Source organism: Leptodactylus fuscus, chromosome 5 (assembly GCF_031893055.1).
Source record: "Leptodactylus fuscus isolate aLepFus1 chromosome 5, aLepFus1.hap2, whole genome shotgun sequence".
NCBI lineage: Eukaryota > Metazoa > Chordata > Amphibia > Anura > Leptodactylidae > Leptodactylus > Leptodactylus fuscus.
In genome coordinates, this window is record NC_134269.1 from 165,038,437 (window position 1) to 165,056,766 (window position 18,330).

Here is an 18,330-nt window from a genome sequence, read left to right on the forward strand (position 1 = left end):
TGGTTCACATCTGCGCTCAGTATTCTGTTCGGTAAATTTGCTTGGGGATCCCCCGAATGGGATACCGAATGCATTGACAAGCAGTGAGCTTATGACAGCACACGGACCCCATAGACTATAATTTGATCTGTGTGTATTGCGCGTGCTGTCTGCATGGAACATGCGGAGAGAAACATACTTCATGAACTACTTTCCTCTCCGCATAACTAGTGCGAACACTGCACGCGAAACACACAGACCCCATTATAGTCTATGGGGTCCGTGTGCTTAACTGCTTGCAGTTCCGTTGGTATTCCGTTCGGGGGGGTCCTCATGCGGACTCCTTCCAGACGGAAGCCCAACGCTAATTTGAATGGAGCATTATTCTCTCCAATAATTAATGTACTTTGCATTGTAATTTGTAGCTGAGTTAGTGACAGTCAGTTTTAGGATTAGGAACACATACAGAACATACATATCTATAACAGCAGGAAGCAGGTACTAATGAATATTTTTTACGCTCTATATTCATTAAAAACAAATTACTGCAATACTCATCTGCAATGAATTTTAATCCTTTTCCTTCCTGATTCCACATATTAGTTAATATCATCAATGCAGTCACACTGGGATTATTTCTTTATTACAGAAGTTTAACCATTTATGTTCTGGCATGTAAGATGCTACTCACCCTGTGCAGATTTAGGGCCCTCTCCTGTATACGGATGGTATATGCACAGAGTGAATTTATACCTGATTCTGAACCAAAGGATTAGCTGTAAACTTACATAATAGGTAGGTTAGGATATTAGTACATAGTGTACAGTATATAACAAAGTACGTGGTTTACAAACAAGCAGTAATTTTTTCATGTTATCCACCTTGTATCCCAACTAAATGAAGCAGACAAGTATTTAGAGTTATTTGCTGCAACTGGAATTTTTTTCATTGTAGATTAAAGCAAACACTAAGGGAGCATTCACACTACCGTTGGTGTCCGACAGGTAGTGTCCGCTCACAATCTGGCACAGACATTAGGAGCAGACACTAGCTGTGTCCGTGACACCTGTCATTCACTTAAATGGACATCGGGTTCGTTCTTTTGCCCTCCGTGCCCTTCCTTCCCTGTCCGCAAGTGAAGATGTCCGACTTCTCAAGCGGACAGAAAAACCCGACATGTAGGGTTCTTCCGTCCGCTTGAGAAGTCGGACATCTTCACTTGCGGACAGGGAAGGACAGGCACGGAGTGCAAAAGAACGAACCCGATGCCCATTTAAGTGAATGACAAGTGTCACGGACACAGCTAGTGTCCTCTCCTAATGTCTGTGCCAGATTTTGAGCGGACACTAGGAGCGGACACTACCTGTCGGACACCAACGGTAGTGTGAACGCCCCCTTACAAAAAAATACTCCAGATAGTCTTTCACTTTTGGCAGATGTTTTTATGCACAAATGTGTTTTGCAATCTACAAGTAAACCCGATAGCAAATATTTAATCCCTTATTAAACATTTAGGAGACGAAGCATTGCATGTCTATTGAAAATGGGCTTTCAGGATAATACATGTACCATTTCACAGAAATGACAGATATGGCACTAAAGAAGTTATTGCTAACTTTAGAGTAACAAGTATAAAGATCTATCTATCTATCTATCTATCTATCTATCTATCCAACTATCTATCTATCTATCTATCTAACTATCTATCTGACTATCCATCTATCATGTATCTATCTATCTGTCTGTCTATCTATCTATCTATCTATCTATCTGACTATCCATCTATCATCTATCTGTCTATCTATCTATCTATCATTTCTTACTTATACTAGGAACACTGGAGAGGTTTTATCTAGTAATAGTTATCCATTCCTGATCTCAAATGTGTAACAGGGTCCTAACAAGTACAATGTGCATATGCCCCTTCTAGCTACAGTATGTCCCATATAGAATGTACAAACATAGGTAACATGGCACTCATGGGTTTCATATTGTATGCTATTTACTGCTATAGTACAAATTGAACATCTTCATTAAAAAGTATTCACCTATAAAACATTCTGTCAATAACAAATGTGCTAGATATTGATAGTAAGGTTTAGTAGATGTTAAAGTACTGTCAGTTTGGGTGCTTGATATGCTATTTCAGCTCTGTAATGTCAGAAGGGTGGTGTCAGGCAGGGGGTGTGATTCAGAGCTCCAATCAGAGGCAGGCAGTGTCAGAGCTCAGAATCGTCCCCCTTGTCTGCTCCTGCCTGACACCACCCACCTGACAGTACAGAGTCTAAATAGCATATCAGACACCAAAACTAACAGCATTGATTGCTTGGGAATGGTGGGGGCTAGAGAAAAAAAATTAAAATATGTTAGAGTCAGTGGAACAGCACGTATTACTTGATGTAAAGAGCTGGACTTATTGAGCAACAGCAATAAAGCACTGTGGGAAAAACCGTGCCAGCAACGTATTGTTTTTCCTCACAGCGCTTTTCACAGAAAGTCAGCATATGTTTCCTCTGTGGACTTTCTGCTTCCATTAAACCTATAGGGAAACAACCAGAGTTTACGTAGGTATAAGTGGCATGCTACAATTTCTTAAACCACAACGGTTTTGGAAATCGCAGCGTCTGCTGCCTGTATTTTTCTGCAAGGTGTGAATGGGATTTAGCTAGAATCCCATCCATCTTGAGGTCTAAAAGAATTTTCCAAGACTATAATATTACTGACTAAGGATAGCTCATCAGCATCTGATTGGTGGGTATCTGACTCCTTTACCGATCTGCTGTTTAATAAAGCTGGGTGACTGCCTGACTGTACTGTGACCTCATCACTGCAAACCAAGCACAGCACTGTATATTATATAGTAGCTTTGCTTAGTATTGCAGATCAATTGCATTCATTTGTTTGGGACTGAACCGAACTATTTAGCATCATTGATCTCAGAAGAAGGGTACAGGGTACACCCTCTTCAAAAAGCTGAACAGCAGGGGTATCTGGTACCTTACTTTCACTGATCTGGTAATGATGACCTTACAAAATGGTGTTTAGCTGTATGGCCCAGTTCACATCTGCGTTCAGGTTTCTGTTCGGGAAGTCCGCTTGGTGACCTCCCGAATGAAAACCTATATGCATTAAAAAGCAGTTACCTTCAGGAAACCCGCAGACCCCATAGACTATAATGGGGTGTGTGTTGTTTACACTCAGTTTCCGCACAAAACATGCAGAGAGAAAAGTCCTACAAGCAGCACTTTTCTCTATGCATGTTTTGTGCGGAAACCACATGGACCCCCACTTGGGGACAACCCCCCCCCCACGAACGGAAATCTAAACGCAAATGTGAACCAAGCCTAAATCTGGTTACTCAAGATGTTCGGATTGTACTATGTTAATTTCTTTATTGTTTATTCTATTTCTGAAACATTCTTTCCTTCACATGTCTGCTTGTAGAGCTGCAAATTCAGATCTCAGTGGGCATCTCCCTTCTCTAAAAGATGTAACGTAGGTATCTGTATCATCTTTCCCTCACTCACATTGACATGCCTGTGTAACTTGTGGGAAATCTACTGTGCATGAATAATACAGACCTACTAGATTATATCGTAAGATTTTATATACTTATACAGTAGCCATATACATAGCACGATTAGACAGTTTTAATAATTTAAAGTCATTCCACACTCATGTCCTTACTTAATCTTATGGTGAACTTTTAACAAAATAAAAAAAAATTATATATATATACTACTACTACAAAGTTGATAGACAGCCAGCACAGGTGGCCAGGCAGAAATGCCAATGGAAGACTGCTATTAAGAAAAATACAGCACTGGGAAAAGTCATTTTTGACTAAGCACATCCATGCATAGCCTTTAGAAAGGCTATTCCACACCTACCTTTAGTATGTAGATTGCCTCAGTAGTTTTTGAATGAGCCCATTTTTATTCATATGCTAATTAGCCTCCTGGTGCACCCCGGAAGTCTGATCGTGCACCCTCTGCCTATTCTTTCCTATGGGTGTATACAGCACAGGCTGCTGATGATGATGATGACTTCCTGCTTCCTGTTTGCACACACACATAGAAGATAATAGCAGGGATGAGTGCTGCTGGGAACTTCCTGTGCTTGCTGGAAGCTCATTAGCATATGAATAAAAATGGGCTCATTCAGAAACCACTGAGGCAATTTACATACAAAAGGTATGTGTGGAATAGCCTTTCTAAAGCCTATGCAAGTATGTGATTATTTAAAAATGACTTTTCCCAATGATAGAGCCCCTTTAAAGCCTCATTTGCAGATACGGATCAGATTACTGATTTACTTGCTTTATTATTTGAAAAATCCAGAATCAATGTTAGAATTATTAAAGGTGTTGTCTGGCACCAAATAGATTTTTTTTATACTGATGACCTATCCACAAGGTTAAAAGTTTTAGAGAAAAAAAAAATGACATCTTCGTTATCTTCTGCAAAATGACCACCCCTCCCAAGTATGACTCTCCAGATAACATGAGCTGAATACTAGTGTTGCGCAGTTTCTGGATGATTTCAACATTATTTATAATGCATATTATTTTAAAGCATATTTATCAACTCTGCCATCACATCTGGGTGGCTCCCAAAAAGAGGGGTTGTTTTTCTACAAATCTACCAAAATGATGTACACGAGTATGCCGTTTATAACTGTAATGTGTAAGATGGCAGTGACAGTTGAATATACTTGGCGTAAGTGGTAGAATCACTGTCAATAAAGCTCTATTAGGTAGAACCAGTAAGATTTGGTTCACACCTGCGCCTGAATCCGTCCCCGAATCCGATTAAAAAATGCGGAGAGAAAAGTCCTGCAAGCAAGATTCTCTTCGCATTTTTTTGGCAGAAACCTGGCGGACCCCATTATAGTCTATAGTCAGAAGAACGGAAAGCCAAACACTAGTTGAACACAGCTTCAAATACAAATAAGTAAAATATGTACAGATGGGACAATTCACATAATTGATACAATAATTACTGAAAATAAAGTGAATTGTAAATGTAAAGCGCCATGGAATCAATGGTGCTATATAAATAAATTATTATTATTATTATTATTATTATTATTATTATTATTATTATAGTTCAGGTCTGTTAGGGACAAAAAAAAGGCAATTGGAAATAGCCAAGTAAAGAACCTTCAGTGGGAGGGGGTTTACACGACACGGATGTACGAAGGGATGAGCCAATATCTAGCCTATAGACTTGGTGACATTTGTTTACTCAATAAGAGGTGGAACTCTTGGAATGCAGTCTGACATCATTATTTAAGAACAATAACAGAAATAGAATATTACTCGTATTTATTACTTATAAGCAGTGACCCTCCCCACACTTTTAACAATGAGGTGACATTATGTTTTCTCAAACAGAATATTAGGTCAAAGCTGTCAAAGCTCCAGCACCTCTGTAATATGTACAACACACTTTAAGTCTACTGCTATAATTCAAAGAAACTATCCAGGATTAGAAAACATGGCTGCTTTATTCCAGAAACAACGCTACACCTGCCCAGCTTATTTGAGGGAGCCAAGTTAAAATACTGACTGGTATCTTTGTATTAATAATAGCTGTGGGGCTTAGCTTCCATTACCTTTAACGGACAGTTTGCTGGACAATGATGAAGGAACAGTAGTGGAGTATCAGTGCGACTGTCTCCACAGCATGAATTACCCCTTGAACTTGGGAGTTTTATATACTTGTTGTTTTCACTTACTTTTGGTTGAGTAGTGTATGGAACCAACTATAAGTGAACAGTATACTAGTTGTCTAGAAAATACAAACAAAAAATATATAACCAGTTTAAAATGTAAACTTTATTAATCCCAGTTAAAAAAAAAAAATCAAGCTAAATCAGTCACGACTCACAGTCCAAAGGTGACTATTACAGGATACCTGCACACAGCATAATAATCACTATATTACTCAAGGATGAGCACGATCGGAATTTGATTCCTCCACATTTGAGCAGTCCATATCTGTGTATAGTGATCATGCCTTGAAGGACTAATTCTATTTCAACACATACAGTGTAATACTGTTTATCACAGGTTATTTGGCACCCACATGGGCTACGAGTAGTCACCCCTTCAACAGCATCAGCCTTATTTCTACAATGTGGATCTAAATCACCCATTCATCATTACTTCAGCCAATAAAACAGCTAAGGCGCCTATAAATGTTTATTATACAGCTGGAAACGTGTTAGCTTAAGACGTAAGGCAATATCTATTTACCTGTGATTGCTAAATATATCATTGTTTGCCGAACACTGGGCAACAGTGAATACTTTCATTAGCAAAATCACTGTATCAATAATATGTAATATATTGTTGCAGGACGGGCAATGCATGTATTTATGGCAGCATAAGAGTCATAACACCCATCTATACATTGCTGACATGAACGCTACATAAGAAATATATACTATTGTTGGTAGGAGTGCGTTCAATACTGTTTGGACAGACTAGTTGAAATAAGTAACATCACCCCCTGACTGTTTCCGATAACAGTTATATGTAATACTAATCCCACTATTGTAGCTTGAGCTGCATAATAAACATTTATTGGCTTCTGTAATAGTGAATGGGTGATTTATATCCACATTGTACACATAAGACGGATATTACTGACCTAGGTGACTACTGATAAACTATATCACCCTGTACGTGGTGAAATAAAACTAGGCCTTCATGGCACGATCACTATACACAGATATGGACTGCTCAAATGTGGGGAATAAAATTTTGATCATGCCCCATCCTTGCGTAATATTGTGATTATGTCCTAGTATGATAGTAAAGATGTAAGTTCCCAGTATACTGTATATAGTATATTCTTACAAAGAATTGTCTAACTGTTAATGTTTAACAAGCATATGTAAAAAATGGCTCCTTCTTTATGTATATAAGCATCAAATGAATTGTCCATTGTTCTTGCTTCCTCATACAATGAATGTCCCATTATGACACAGTCCCACAACCAGCTGATAAGATCGTTTGTTAAAGAAACATAATGTGGATAAATTATCCCAATATATCAATGACACTAAAGCTACTGAATTCTGTAAGGAAAGATGAACCATGTGAAGCCATACCATTCTCATTCCATGGATATGGCTACAACATATAGTAAAAATTAGCTGAAACACTGAGGAAAGATGGTGCCGACACACACCTTATATATCAGGCTGTTCTCCTCCTGTTCTACACAAACAGTAATGTAGATAGGCAAGGAAGGGAATCAGCCACTGTTCACACTGCACATGTGATTTGACTGAGGCTACATTCACACTGAAAACGGGCCGTGTGATGTCCATTTTTTAATTTTTTTATGGATGTCACATGGCAGCATTAATTTCACTGTCAGTGAATTACCGTATATACTCGAGTATAAGCCGACCCGAATATAAGCCGACCCCCCTAATTTTACCACAAAAAACTGTGAAAACTTATTGACTCGAGTATAAGCCTAGGGGGGGAAATGCAGCAGCTACTGGAAAATTTCAAAAATTAAAATGGTCAGAGTTTTTGGGTGCAGTAGTTGCTGGGAAAGGGGAGGGGGTGTTTTGGTTGTCTGTCTGCCCCTTCCCTGAGCTTGAGGACTGGGTTTTTTCTCCCCCCCACTTGGAATTCAGTCTGGCTGAATATAGGGTATCTGCAGTGCTTCTATTAACCCCTTCCCGACGGAACAGGAGCACTGCAGATCCCCTATATTCAGTAGACCGGGCACTTTCAGACACAGGGATACCTAATGTGTATGTGTTTCACAGTCATTTTCTACTTTTGTATGTATTCTAGGAAAAGGAGTGTTTTAGAACTTTTATGTTTTAAAAAAAATTTTTTTTTTATCTTTTGCACTATTTTATGGGAGATTCTATACATTAATATTGTGGCTGATCATAGACCCTCCCTCCTAAAAAAAAAAAAAAATTTTTTTTTTTTGCTGACTCGAGTATAAGCCGAGGGGGGCTTTTTCAGCACAAAAACTCGGCTGAAAAATTCGGCTTATACTCAAGTATATACGGTAGATCTAATCTCATGACCGTTATTCTGATGATCCGTTCTCACGGATCACTGAAATATAGGTCATATCCTATTTTCATCTGTTTTAACAGATTCCCCCATACAATGAAAAGTATGAGGGTCTGTAAAAACGGTTCCCCCTCGGGTGCATGATGGCCGTGAAAAATTGATGTTTTTCATGGCCATTTTGCACCACTTTCATGTGCATCTAGGCTGATGCATGGACAGTGTGACATAGCTTGGTTTGCACTACCCCAGGGGTAATTCAAGTATTTTTGGTAACGGTCCACTGACCAGGGCCCAGAGTGAGGTGACGGTCCAGGCTGAAAAGTATCTGAGCATATCCAGTATTTACATTTTTGGCACATCTGACTATAAGATATACCCTAGTTTTCGGCAACAAAAATTTGGAAAAAATTATTCATATAGAGTAGAGGTCGCAATGTCACTAAATAGGAGGCTAAATAGGAGGCTCCGAGGAGCATATTATACTATATGGGATCTTTATACTGTGTGAAGAGCATCTTTAGTGGCCTTCACGTGTTATAATGTTCCCACGCAGTATAATGCTTTTGAGTACACAAGAGCGCACTTGTAGTTAGTACCTGGAAACAGGGCACTAGCCCAATCCTGCTCAGCAGTCACACATGTTCTAGAAGTCAATTGTCACATCCACATGGTATTGGAAGCATGGTGCCTCTTGCTGGAGCTCCAGAGAACCACTCATTACATGCGTCATGAAGTGTTGCTGTTCTACTATACCTACATCGATCAATCTGTAGCCTACAGCTAAGGCCCTGGTGTCGCCAGTTTCCAAGAGAGGGGCAGTGTGGCTAAGTTGTCCATAAAGGCCATCCAGACAGGCAACACGTTGGTAACTGAGGACTGCACAGCGTCGGACGTGGCCAGGTGAACACATTGTAGCACTAGTGCAGAAAGCAGGACCATGACCATATTGCACATTGTAGCACTGATGCAGAAAGCATGACCGTGCCATATTGCTCACTGTCCCGCTGGTGCAGAAAGCAGGAATGTGTCGTGCACCAATAACACATTCAGTAAACTTTTTGTTTTTAAACATGACTAGTTAGAGGTGTAATGTTAGACCAGACAGCCTGGGAATACAACAGCTTATCACACAGCATCAGACACTTTTCTAACCCCTTTAATCTGACGCAGGTTTAAGACTGTCTGAATTTGCTCTGTCTAATTTAAAGACGATATTAGTAAATCTGCCCATAGTTATTTGCTACCTTCTCCATCCAGTTCATACAGCCAAGTACTGATACCACACAAAGAAATAACTTCTACACACAGTAGCTAAGGGCAGGTTCACACCTGCGCCTGATCTCCCCCATAAGCGCCTGAGAGCATCTTCTGGTCTCTGCGGCGAAACGTTTTTTTGTTTTTTTTAACTGGACACAAAGTGTTACATGTCCGACTTTGTGTCCAGTTAAAAAAACTGGTTTCACCGCAGAGACCAGAAGATGCTCACAGGCGGACACTTTGCAAACCCATTCAAATGAAAGGGTTTGAAAACTGACTGCCGGTTTCCGTCTCCTGTCCAGTTTCTCAGGCAGAAGACGGAAAACTGCAAAGTGGAGACTGGGTGCAGGTGTGAACCCGCCCTAAATAGTTTTACATCACCAGTACATTAACAAAAAGAGTGGTGTACCTGAGCTTTATCTACAAACAATAAAATACAACCAAGTACACAGCTTTACAACAATATGTGTGGTCAGAAGAGGAAGTCTTGTCAGAATTCTCAAGACTGATCGTGTGATTCTTACTGGTAAAATACATTAATCTCTGACTGTCATGTCACATGAAACAAATTCACACCAGGCTCCAAGCTGGCGGAGAGAAATGATGACAGGTTAATAAAGATATTAACACACTAATTAATGCACTATTATTTACAAAGGACATGTAATACGTCAGGACTGAATGGGTGGAAATGCATGTACAAATAGAAAATAATTTCACAATCCACTGACTAATGAAACCAAAACATGAGGACATGTTAGATAACTAACTAATGGCAGCCTAACAGATTGCTACAAGAATGCTTAAAACATAGACATAGAAAGACATTAAAATATCTCAAAGATTAAAGGGGTTGCTAAGAGTTAATTTTGAAGGCGGCCAATTGTTAGCATAGGTCATTATTATTATATCAGTGGGGATCCGATGTGCAGAGCCCCACTCTTAGGCCCGGTTCACATTTGCGTTCAGGCCATTCTGTTCACTTATCCGCATGAAATATGCAGAGAGAAAAGTCCTGTAAGCAGCACTTTTCTCTCCACACATTTTGTGCAGAAACCGAGCAGAAACCACACGGACCCCATTGGGGTCTGTGTATTTCCTTAGGCAACTGCTTTTTATGTTGACAGGTTTCCATTCGGGGAGTCCCCAAGCGGACTCCCCTAACGGAAAACCGAATGCAGATGTGAACCAGGCCTTAAACTGTGCTGGATCACAGAGATGGAAGTAGGTGCCTCTGCAACACTATGCAATGACTGTGCCACACTACTGTAGCTTAGTTCCCATTCAAGTGAATAGGATTTGAGCCGCAATGGCACCATACAGAGATGCACATTTACACTGCGTTCCACCATGCAGGTCTGTACACAGAACATTATCAGGCACATGATACCTAACTGTGTAGCTGTCCCCTGAACTCCTGCAATGAATTTTACTCTGGTTAGAGAAAATTCACAGAATTCTGATTCAGCTTTTAACATAATTGGAGAATAAATAGGTTTTGTTTGTCAGGTATAAATAGGATTTATTATTACATAGCAAGCCTGTCAATTCATTTGACAAGTTTGAAATGTATAAGTAGTAAGCTGCTGTGTAGATACAACCTGCAATTCTCACCAGCTATCAGATACAAGTGGCAGGGTCTCAGGGACTTATGGGAATATTGCTTTGTTGTCAAAATTCAAGGTCTGTTTGGGTGCGATAATATTTTTTCACAGCTGCCAAGCTTGACCTCAGACGTTCATTGGGAAGTGTTAAAGGGGTTGTCCCATCACAAGGATCCTATCTATACTGCTAGTTTATGTGGATTTAAGACTTTTCCTAAATGCATTGCTTTACCAAAACTGCTTTGTTTGGCCGCTATCTTAATTTATTCACTTCGGATTATCTGCTCATTTGTCAAGTGATGTAGCTGCCTGCTCTCAGAGAGGGAGGGAGAGGCTGGGAGCGGCTCTGAGCTGTTTGTGTCTTTTAAGTAGCGGAGCTTCTCAGATAGGGGAGGTGAAAGCTCCGGGATTTCTGAGCTCTTATCAGTCGGTTTAATTGAATTTGGCTGATAAGAGCTGAGCTAGGGAGTCCATTACCTCTGTATGTAATGCAAGCTGACTCAAATCCAGCTCTGCTACATCAGCTTCACACTGTGGTAATTCATTTACAACCAATCCCATGCAAGTGAAACCCCGCCCACCAATGTGCCGAGAAAAGCAGGAAGTGAAGAGAGCACAACAGCCTGCAGGTTAGTGAACAAGCGTCATGGGAATACCTCTTTAATGTGGGTAACAATATGCATAGACGTAGAAGATTGATGGCAGAAAAAGACCACATGGTCCATCTAGTCTGTCCTTCTATTATTTCTCTTATCTTAGGATACACCATTAGTCACCCCAAATACACTTACATTCATTTGCTTTAGATTTTCTAGCTACTTCTTCTGGAGGTTTGTCCCAAGCCTCAACTACTCTATTATTAAAAATAATATTTTATGATGGTGACAATGAAATGCAATAATGTATATCAGAAATACTATAATTTAGCACTGAACTACTATCAGGGATATAATATATTAACCACCATTCTTATCCTAGATCACAGGAATATTTAGTGCTAATCCTTAAAGTGATGCCCTCGCTAGACAATGCCTTTCCTAATGACCTGATAAGGAATATGGATGTGAGCAGAGAACTGCTGCAAAGTGTAACTCCTGCTTTAGTGGATTGGTGCAATCCCTAGAAGGACCTGGAACCTTAGTATTATCAACCACATGTTAAGTAAGTGTCCCATAACATATTTTGTGTTAAGGCCCAGGAGCTTCAAGTTACACCTCTGTCAGTAGCAGAACCACTCTGAACTAAACAGGGACAGCTTGGCTAGGTTCATACCTGTATATGTCAAAACAGACATCATCAGATCCGTTCTATGACGGACATGAATGGAGACCGAAGGACCCATTGACTAGAATGCAGTTTGTCAGGTGTCCATATTTTTTTTGTAACTGAAATTACCAGACGAAAAAGTTGGGCTTTCAGGACACTGCGATAGGGTATCCGAAAGGAGACTCTGATGCAGATGTGAACCCTTAGTCATTCTATTATACTGTATATGTTTCTACATTGGCTATGCTGAGAATACAGTGACTACAGTACAACTAAATCCAGTGACTAACAAGCAAAGTCTTCTCTTTGAGTCGTTCATTTTCCATTTTCTTCTCTATCTAACCCAAACTGCCATGACGACTTCTTACAGCTACTACTCTTCTCTGCAGAATCTACTGTCCTGATGTCTTCAACTCTTTGCTTTTTAACCACCCATCCTACACTGTTTCCAACTTTGTTCTGTATGGTCATTGCACAACCAGCAGGCGCAGTGAGTAACTGTTTGGTGGTGGGTGTCGGCATCAGGACCTTAGTGACCCCTTTAAAGCTCACCTAATTTCATCCTACAGGGAATGGCTATGATTAGTCTGCAGGCCTCTTTCCTAAACTGACATCAAGTCCTAATATCTTGTTACCATCCAGACAATTTAGGCCTACAGCTTATAAGATATCTGAATGGGACCCGGCTCCAGGCAGGCACCATGCAGTGACGTTATTGCACAGCCTGTCAATAGCAGGACTTACATAGTGAATGGTGGAGCAGGGAGCTGATAGTTGCTTGTTCAACCATTATACTCTAACTTTATTGGCATCCTGAGTACGCAGATGGAAATGAAAAGGGGCAAAGTTGTATGGGGTGCAGAGGTAGCAGTCGCTAACATACCCTGACCCCTAAGGGGGACCCATATAATTAAAATATAATAGCATTCTAAATGGCACATTGTAGATGTTGCATTGGGGTCCAGTCGGCTTCCTGAAATCCAGGAATATCCTGCTAGATCCATGATGTTTAGATGGTATGGTACAACTCTAGGCTAAATTTCAGTATTAACCCCAAATCAGTAGTTTTTGTCACAGTCATAAGTAAAACCACTACACTGAAATATATATATTAATATGTAATACCGCCGATTGACTACCTGAACCGTTCTGACCATGAGATGGGGTTTTCTAGTATTACATATAATTTACACCTGGATTTCAAGCACAGATGCTATTGTACTAATAATACATCTGAATAATAAGAGTCAGGAAAGACGATCAATGACATGAATGAAATCTTTATCATTTCTTTTATAACTTATGACTGGTCCGCTAGCCTATCTATTGAGGTTTCCAGAATTTTGACAGTAGGTATGTCAGGACATGCTACTCTGTACGTAGTGTCAAAAGTGATGGGACTGTCAGCAGAAACCCACAGTGTCAGTGTGAACTAGCCTCAATAATAAGTACATGTATAACCTATGTTGTGACAGTAGTTTAGCACAGCCATAATGGTTTGTACATGTAATATCTATTAGATATCTCTAGATCTGGTATGTCTAGTATACAGGCGTAGTAACACTTGGCAGCACACCCATGCTTCCTGAGCCTGGTACCTGTGTGCTGGCAGCCTAGGCTGGGGCACACTGCCCTCATTCTGAGCTGCTGTCATTCACAAGTGTTCAGTCCCGCCCCCTGTCTGCCAGCTCCAGCTCTGCCCGGGGTAAAGATAACCTAGTACATGTTATATATAGTATAGCAGAACTTCTTACAGTCCATGCAGTAAGTATAGGGTGCAGAGGAGCAGGACGTATACTTCCACCCCTCTCCTGCCCACAGACTAGAACTGAGAAACTTCTCCAAGTTCTTGCACAATCCACAGCTCATAGACAGGCAGCAGAGAGCTGCAGGGCCAGTCATCCCCCTGCTGTCATGTGCCTGCTGTCACACTGCTCCCCATTGCTATGCTCAGTGCTGGTACTCACCGGGCTCCCTGCTGTCTGCACAGTGACATGAGCGGGCTGCTATGGCCCTGCTAAGGAGGCAGCAGCTGTCATGGGGCAGTCCTGTACACAAGGGGCGGGAAGCTTCCTCAACAAGTGAGGTGTAACTACACCCATATTGGGAGGAGAAGGCAGACAGTGTGGTCTGTGGCAGGACGTGCTGTGTGCTAGAGCCCTGCCAAGTGCAGCCACTACAGGGTCTCTGTCAGCCTCGTGTACAATGGAGCCAATTCAGCTCTTACTGGACCTGAGCACCACAAGGGCTGCTGTGAGGGAGGATGGCAGCTTCTTACTTATAGTGAAGGCCAAATGGATGAGGCAGGAACCAAGACAGCATCGTGAATGCTAAGAAGAAAGGGTGGTGAAGACTGTGTCTATAGGAAGGATGGCTACATACATACTGGACATGTGTTTACCTCAGAATTATACAATATTTACATGTCTAATCCAGAAAAATACATAACAAGATCATGAGACCCTTAACCTATAGGTGTATATAGGCATATAGACTTCTGGGCCACTGTATAACACCATTCACATGGTGACCTTATTTGGAATCCTAAATATGGAGCCCCTAGCCATACATCATTTACCTAGCTTTCTCTCTTGGTCTAATTTTAACATGGAGGCACACAAAGTTACTTAAAGGGGTTGTCCAGCTTCAGACCAATATTAAGAGACAAATATTATTGTTTATATAAAGAAAAATACATTCTGTATCAATCCCTCATGGTTTTCTAGATCTCTGCTTGCTGTCAATTATTCTATTTCCTTCCAATCCATAAAAATCAGTCCATGGTCATGTGATCTACAGTCCATGGTCATGTGATATACAGTCCATGGTCACGTGATCTTCAGTCCATGGTCATGTGATATACAGTCCATGGTCATGTGATATACTGACCATGGTCATGTGATATACAGTCCATGGTCATGTGATATACTGACCATGGTCATGTGATATACTGACCATGGTCATGTGGTATACAGTCCATGGTCATGTGATCTACAGTCCATGGTCATGTGATATACAGTCCATGGTCATGTGATCTACAGTCCATGGTCATGTGATCTACAGTTCATGGTCATGTGATCTACAGTCCATGGTCATGTGATATACAGTCCATGGTCATGTGATCTACAGTCCATGGTCATGTGATCTACAGTCCATGGTCATGTGATCTACTGACCATGGTCATGTGATATACAGTCCATGGTCATGTGATATACAGTCCATGGTCATGTGATATACAGTACATGGTCATGTGATATACTGACCATGGTCATGTGATGTACAGTCCATGGTCATGTTATATACAGTCCATGGTCGTGATATACAGTCCATGGTCGTGATATACAGTCCATGGTCATGTTATATGCAGTCCATGGTGATGTGATATACAGTCCATGGTCATGTGATATACTGACCATAGTTATGCATATCTCCCAACCGTCCCGGAGTCTGGGTTGTGTCCCGCGGTCCCGGTCAGCGGGAGGTATGTTCATGATTCAACTCATCATCCCATACTTTTAACAGTAGGGAAAAAGGCAGCATGAAAGTAGACGTACATTGTTCTGAAAGAAACTGTCTGTGGCTCTTTTTACATCTGTCATAGAAGCAAAACAATGAAAGAATAAGCAGTGGCAGATCCATTACATGATGAACGCCATCAGACCCCTACAGACCGCATTGCCTATGATTTGGTCTACTGGTTTGCGCCATAGTGTTCATCACTTAGTGTCCATGCAGCAGCCTGTGCTTTTTTTTTTTTGTTTGCCCCTTGTTTGACTAACTCTCCAATGCAGATATGAGCACAGGATCAGTAAATATTCCCACTCAGGGGTGCCTGAATGGGTTTAAAGGCTGCAGTCACACATAGGCCCTGGTGTCCTAGGGCGCGCATAGACTTCTGTGTCACAACGTGATATTGGTATCAGTAAAAATGGCACAGAAGGACCTTTTCAGAGAATTTGTAATAGTTTTCTAAATGCCATGGTGCACATTTATAATAGTACTACTTGTGTATTGAGAATATGGTGCACCTTACAGATCTACCTACTACCTTGCTACTATGGGAATCAGCATAGCAGTGGAAAATTTTCTAAATGGTTGCACACCCCTATTTATTCCAGCACCTATGGAAATTATGTAGTTATAAGACAGAGTGGTGAATGTATACAATACTTTAATTTTGTATTTTTTCAGATAACTGACATTTTAAGTAAAAAGTAAGTTTTTAAGGAAAAAGCCTCTGAATGAAAGTGTGTGCTAGAATAGCACACTTTTAGACCGGGTTCACACGGAGTATTTTGGCTCGTGATTTGGTACATAGATGCTGCGGGATCTTTTGCCGGCCTTAAGTGGGAATCCATGACTGGTCATTTCAGAGGGGCGCGTTAAAAAATTTGAGTATGTCCAACTACAGGATAGGAGGTGGCATTGTACTGTACTTATGTGTGATTTCTGAATATTTGAGGGTATGAAACAAGTGAATTGAATACTATTAGTTCATGCCTCTTGCAGTAAACTCAAGCAGTAGTTCAACAAACTCAGATGAACTTGAACTGGTTAACAGGGATCTGTACGGAGGTCAAGCAAGGGTATCAATTTAAGCAAACGAACTTGTCTCTCTAGTCCTTGACCTTGTTGTGATCATAAGCCACAGCATTCAATGGTAAAATAATATGGGCACACAGGTAAACCATGATCAACGCTATGAAAAGCCACTTATGCCTGTATGTACTGTTACTTAGGCTTGTCTCAATGAGAAGTACTATAGGCTTAGCAATCTTTAGAGGATTTGATATATCATTTGTAAACAAAAAAAGTTAAAATACAAAATTTAATGAAAAGCAAACGAAGAGTAGCCCATTTGTGCCAGTGCTTGTACATGTAATGTGGTAGAAGTCAGTCCCATCCACAGTTGTGACTTAATTGCAAGACGTAAAGGGGTCCCCACTCTGGATAGATTTGTAGTATTCATTGCATGCATTTACTCTCTGTGTTGTAAGAATAAAGTACTGCGTTGTGTGTACAGTTCACTATCGCTGATGACTCGTATATTTACACTGTAATACTATATTATGTTACTGCCACTGCTGAGTCATTTTGCCTATTTTGGTCTTGTACTTTCTGAGAGAGGGCAGAAATTGAGCTGAAACCCGGTGGACCCCATTATAGTCCGCAGGTTTCCATGGGTAACTGCTTTTTAAGCGGATTAGGTTTCCGTTTCTCAGGTTGCCAAGCGAACGTGAATTGAGCCTGAAAACACTGCAGCAAAATGTGCAACAAAAGAAGCAGCAATTATGTAAAGTGGGACATTATCCAGTGGCGGAACTACCGCCGTAGCAGCAGAGGCAGCTGCCACAGGGCCCGGGACATTAGGGGCCCGGTGACAGCCGCTACTGCTGCTATCATTATACTCGGGGGGTCTTTTCGGGCCCCCGAGTATAATGATCGGCGGCCCAGGAGAGGTAAGAAATATAACAAACACTGTTTCTTACCTCTCCACGATCCGGGCAGGCTTCAGCCTAGTCGTCTGACATCTCATGACCCCGGCCTGCGTCCTGGGTCATGTGACGTCTGACGTCATTGAAGATGGACTACTTCGGAGGCCGACAGCGTAAGAGCCGGGAGATAGGTGAGGTTTTTTCATGTTTTTCTCCCCTTGGGTCTCTGATTATTATACTCTGGGGTCTGAAAAGACCCCAGAGTATAATAATTGTTTATGGGTGTTCATTATGGGGCATAATACTGTGTGGAGGGGCCACTATGGGGTACAATACTGTTTGGAGGGGCCACTATGGGGGATAATACTGTGTGGAGGGGCCACTATGGGGTACAATACTGTGTGGAGGGGCCACTATGGGGAATAATACTGTGTGGAGGGGCCACTATGGGGGATAATACTGTGTGCAGGGGCCACTTTGGGGCATGATACTGTGTGGAGAGGCCACTATGGGGGATAATACTGTGTGGAGGGGCCACTAGGGGGCATAATACTGTGTGGAGGGGACACTGAGGGACATAATACTGTGTGCAGGGACCACTATTGGGGATAATACTGTGTGCAGGGGCCACTATGGGGGATAATACTGTGTGGAGGGGCCACTATGGGGGATAATACCATGTGGAGGGGCCACTATGGGGGATAATACTGTGTGAAGGGGCCACTATGGGGGA

General features: G+C 41.3%; 1 protein-coding gene across 2 annotated transcripts in view; it reads right to left on the reverse strand.

The window, feature by feature from the left end:
* LOC142203704 (sulfate transporter-like) overlaps positions 1 to 14,236 on the reverse strand; it is a 33,729-nt gene extending 19,493 nt beyond the window's left edge. The window contains exon 1 of one of the 2 annotated variants that reach the window (XM_075274675.1): positions 14,130 to 14,236. The gene's annotated coding sequence lies outside the window, so the exon portion shown is untranslated. Of the gene's footprint in view, positions 1 to 5,718; positions 5,745 to 14,129 lie in introns of those variants that run through there. The other variant, XM_075274676.1, reaches the window with a different exon arrangement.
* Positions 14,237 to 18,330: the final 4,094 nt, after the last annotated feature.